This window comes from Diospyros lotus, chromosome 8 (genome assembly GCF_014633365.1).
Source record: "Diospyros lotus cultivar Yz01 chromosome 8, ASM1463336v1, whole genome shotgun sequence".
Taxonomy (NCBI): domain Eukaryota; kingdom Viridiplantae; phylum Streptophyta; class Magnoliopsida; order Ericales; family Ebenaceae; genus Diospyros; species Diospyros lotus.
The window spans coordinates 24815566-24821044 of NC_068345.1; the positions used below are offsets into that span (position 1 = coordinate 24815566).

Below are 5479 nucleotides of genomic sequence, written 5' to 3' on the forward strand. Positions count from 1 at the left end.
TAAGAGTTTTGCTAGCATAATAGATGGTATGAAACAACTTACCTTTTTGTTGACCTAACACTGCACCTATAGCATGATCACTAGCATCACACATCAATTCAAGAGGTAAGTTCCAATTAGGAGTAGCAATAATAGATGTAGAATTTAATTTTTCTTTAAGAATTAGAAAGGAATTCATGCATGCAGTATCGAAAACAAATGACACATCTTTTTCAAGCAAGTTGCACAAGGGTTTAGAGATCTAAGAAAAATCTTTGATGAACCTCCTATAGAAACCTGTGTGGCCTAGAAAACTTCTTACTCCTTTAACAGATGTAGGAGGTGGTAACTTGACAATTATGTCAATTTTGGCACAATCAACTACAATAGCTCTCGAAGAAATTTTATGGCCAAGTACCACACCCTCCCTAACCATAAAGTGGCATTTTTCCCAATTTAGCACAAGCTTAGTGTCTTCACATCTCTGAGAAACAAGTTTTAAGTTAGCCAAGAATAAATAAAATGAATCACCAAACACAGAAAAATCATCCATAAACACCTCAATGAACTTTTCAATCATGTCAGAAAATATGGCCATTATGCATCGTTGGAAAGTAACAGGTGCATTACAAAAATCAAATGGCATTCGTCTGAAAGAAAAAGTTCCATAAGGGCAAGTAAAAGTGGTTTTTTCTTGGTCCTCAGGGGTAATAGCAATTTGATTATAGCTAGAATAACCATCTAGGAAACAATAAAACTCATGACCAGCTAATTTATCCAACATTTGATCAATGAAAGGTAGAGGAAAGTGATCTTTCCTTGTGGCCTTATTAAGATTCCTATAGTCCATGCAAATCCTCCAACCAGTTATAGTCCTAGTGAAAGTAAAGCAAGATCGCTACGGGGTAAGTAACGTAGTTCAAAAATTTTGAACCTTACCCCGATCCTGGCGATTGGATTAACGTCAAAATGAAACAATCACATACATAATAAAATAAATCTAACCTTTAGATTTTCGAATCCTTCGCAGATTTGAGCCGTCCAAGCGTCCGGCCTCTAACTCGTGATACGCGGCATGCGTCCGTTAGCAAGGAGAGTGGAATAGGAGTGATAGCTTATTCTCCTTTTCACGGCTTGTGTATGGACGAAAAAGAACACCCACATTTCAAATTGATGCCAAAAAGAAATGGGGAAGAGTGAACGGCAATACGTTTTTCAACTCTTGAAAAACTACACCAAAAACTCTCTTCAATTTTGGACAACTCATAAAGGGATATTTATAGAGAAATATCCTAGAGTTTCTCAAACCCTAATGGATTGAGCTAGCTCATTAATTCTAATTCAATTAGAATCTTAAGTGGGCTTATCATAGTCCAACTAGAAATATAATTAAATGGCTCAAATCATTTTATAGGTTTAAATAAAATATTTTGGCCCAAATCTAATTCAAGCCCAAATATAATATTTAATATTTGGCCCAAATCCAATTTAGTCCAAATATTAACTTAAGCCCAAATATATTTTATTTCCTATTTGCCACTCCAACAAATAGGAAATTATTAAATTCAAAACTCTTTCCTAATTTAATCAATTACCATTTTAGGAAATTATTTCCATTATGACGACTCCTCGTCATATCGACGTCATTACGTCTATTTATTTTTTTTCGTGAGAACCTACGACGACACAACTTCTTGCCGAATTGTCCCACTTAACCATACGTCCACTCTTCTGGTTTAAGCCAAGGATCGTGCCTATTACGTATGACTCATTAGGCTTCCGAATATGTTGGCAATGTGTTGGTATGAACACATAAGACAAGATTGGCCTCTAGCAAGGCATGCCTACCCAATTATTCAGAAGGATTCATAATCTGCAAATAACATTTCATGAGCATGGTTACCATGTAATTCGATCCTCTCGTCAATGTATCTTATATGATCTCAAGTATGGCGATGTGTTGCTTGATTACGATCACATGAGTTTTTCTTCGATCATCCGGATATCTTCACTTAATAGAAAGTGAATCAATAACTCCTTATTGATCTCTTTCACCATGACCATGGATTTAAAGTGAATATCCACCGAAGGCGCCTTAGATACATCATCCTCTATCAAGGGATAGATGAGTCCCATCTTAGTTATACACCCATCTCCATAAGCCTCACGATATGCCTAACGATCGCCCACGTGCAGCCTTTATCTAGGCCCATCGAAACGATGTCAAAGCATACCGGTCTTCTTATGAGATGATCGTGTCAACCTCAGGTCCAAGGATTAGTTACACCCATCTCGTATGAGAATACCATCAACATATAACCAAAATGGATTCTCATGGCGAGTCATGTCCAGTGACATGTTCTCTAACATTGGTCACCTATGTACTTGTCTAGGCATCCCCATGCCTGTGTGAGACCCCCATTGCTATCACATAGCAAAAATATAGCACATACAAGTCTTACCGCAATTGTAAATGTCCATTCTTGACATTGCTACGACTTGGGCGTTTAATGATGTATAGAAACTGTGATGCATTATCTCACATCTTTATAGATTAATCACAGTATACATCATATAGACTTCTATCTAGTTTCATTCGGTTATTACAATAATAACAATAAACTAATAGAATGACTTCTTGTGAATTTGAACAACTCCTTATTTAAATAATAAACATGATTACAATTTTCCGTGTACAACATGCCCAATCTGATTGGGTCTAGAGCACCTACACTAACACCTAGTGGGAATTAATTCATTGTTCTCATTTTGCACTACAGTCATCCGACCCTTCTTAGGAACGCATTGAACAGGATTAACCCATGAACTATCAGAAATAGGGTAAATTATGCCATTGTCCAACCATTTAATTATCTCTTTCTTTACCACTTCTTTCATAATAGGGTATAATCGTCTTTGTACATCAATAGTTGGTTTACTATTTTCCTCCAAATTAATCTTATGCATTCAAATTGAAGGGTTAATTCCTTTAATATCAAATAACGTCCAACCTATAGCCTTCATATGCTCTCTAAGGATCCTAAGCAATTTCTCTACTTGTTCCTCATTCAAATCAGCATATATAATCACAGGAAACGTAGAAGATTTACCTAGAAAGACATACATGAGATGAGAAGGCAAAGGTTTCAATTCTAAAGTAGGAATAGCTTCACTTACATCCATACATTGCTCATGGGAGGAAGTAGAAAAATCTAAACTTTTACATGGCAAAGATCAATTTTTGTCTTCTTGGCCAGAATTTTTGGTGTTGCATCAAGTAACCTGCAGTACTCCTCAAATTCATCATCAAAAGCCTCCAAATTTGTCAAGGCAACTTGGAGCAAATCATCTTCTTTAGGAATAGGGGAAGCGAACATCAAAGTATCCAACGCATCCAACCTGAAACAATCATCAACACCATTAGGAAATTTCATAGCTTTAAAGACATTAAATGTGACTTCTTGGTCTTGAACTCTCATGGTAAGTTCTTATTTTTTAACATCAATCAAAGTTTTTCCTGTAGCTAAGAAGGCTATTCCAAGGATAATGGGAATATCCTTGTCTTCTTCCATATCTAGAACAAGAAAATCAATAGGCAAAATCAGTTTTTCAACTTTAACCAAAACATCCTCAATGACTCCATATGGATACTTAATTGACCTATCTACTAGTTGTAAGGATACTGTTGTAGGTTTAGCCTCTCTTAATCCTAATCTCTTAAAAATTAAAAAAGGCATCAAATTGATACTAGCTCCTAAGTCACACAAAGCTCGACCTAAATATTGATTACCAATAGTACAAGGGATAGTAAAACTCCATGGGTCCTTGAGCTTTGGGGGAAGTTTGTTTTGGAGAATAGCATTGCACTATTCAGTTAAAGTAACTGTCTCATAGCTTTCAAGCCACCTTTTTCTTGAGAGTATGTCCTTCATGAATTTAGCATAACTCAACATCTGCTCCAATCCATTTGCAAAAGGAATATTAATATTCAGTTTCTTAGAAACACCAAGAAATTTAGAAAAGAATTGCTCTTTTTTTTTTTTTTTTTGTAAGCACTGAGGAAAAGAAGGAGGTGGGTATCCAGATTTGGGGTCATATTCGATTGGATAGTTCTCTTTTTTCTTCTTCTTTTGCCTCCTAGAATTTTCTCCATATGCATCGAATTTAGCCTTATTTTGGTTAACTGAAGACACTCCCTACTCATTTAACTCATCACCCATATCCACAAATTGCTCAAAATTTGACTGGCTTTCTACTAGCTGTTGACTTGTTTCCTTTGGATCCAATTGTGGAGCATATAAGTTGGTCAGCTCATGAGTTTGGTGGCTTGAAATTGCTTTGCACTGTTCTTTTCCCTCTCACTTCAGGTTTTGCTCAGTGTTACTCGATAATGCACCTTGTAATTGAAAATTCATAGAATTTTTCAATTGCCCCAATTAGTTCTCTATATTTTTAATTGTAATTCCTTGACTCTGGATTTGTGTAGGCTGATTATGAATAATTTGCAGTGTTTTTCATGAACTTATTCAAAGACTCCTCGACTGATTTAACCTTGTCTTGCACTGGATTGTTATGAAATCCTAAAGGACCATTATTCGGCCTTTGAATAGGCTGTTAAACATTCTGATTGTTACTCCATGAAAGATTTGGATGATTTCTCCAACCTGGATTATAGAAATTTGAGTTGGGATTATTTTGTTGCCTGGTATAATTGCCGACATATTGTGCAAACTCCGTGTTCAATCCACACCTCTCCCTGAGATGATTTCCTCCATATAAATCACATGATGCCACAATTTCTTGAGGTGTATGAATTCCACTTTGAGCTAACTGCTTAGTCAAAGCATGTACCTGAGCAGTCGAGGCAGATATTGCATCAATTTCATAAATACTTACAGTCCTTCTTTGAGGATTCCTATCAGGATTCTAATGATAATTATTTGCAGCCATGTCTTCAAGTAAAGTGAAAGCATCATCAAATGACTTATCCATAAGTGCTCCACCTACAGCAGTATCTATGATTGTTCTCGTGTGTCCCAATAAACCATTATAAAAAGTTTGTACCAACAACCCATCAGGAATACCATGATGTAGACATCGTCGTAATAGCTCCTTGTACCTCTCCCAAGCCTCATACAAAGTTTCTTAATCTTGTTGCATGAATGAGGTAATATCATTCCTCATCTTTGCAGTCTTTGTAGGTGGAAAAAATTTCACCAAAAATTTATGTGCCAAATCATCCCAAGTAGTAATGGATCCCTACGGCAACGAACTCAACCAACTCTTAGCCTTATCTCGAAGAGAGAAAGGAAAGAGCCTTAATCTCACTGCATCATCGAACACCCTATTAAACTTGAAAGTGTCAAGCTAATTCCACTGAGGTGCTAGTTGGGATCATCATTTGGAAAAGCTCCAAATTGAACGAATGTCTGAATCATCTGAATTATGGCTGGTTTGATCTCAAAATTATTTGCCTGCACTGTTGGTCTCTGAATGCTCG

General features: G+C 36.4%; 1 non-coding gene across 1 annotated transcript; it reads left to right on the plus strand.

The window, feature by feature from the left end:
• Positions 1 to 5059: 5059 nt before the first annotated feature.
• LOC127809024 (small nucleolar RNA R71) lies at positions 5060 to 5166 on the plus strand. The gene has a single exon (XR_008025034.1). It is a non-coding gene; the product is annotated as a small nucleolar RNA R71 (small nucleolar RNA).
• The last annotated feature ends 313 nt before the right edge of the window (positions 5167 to 5479 follow it).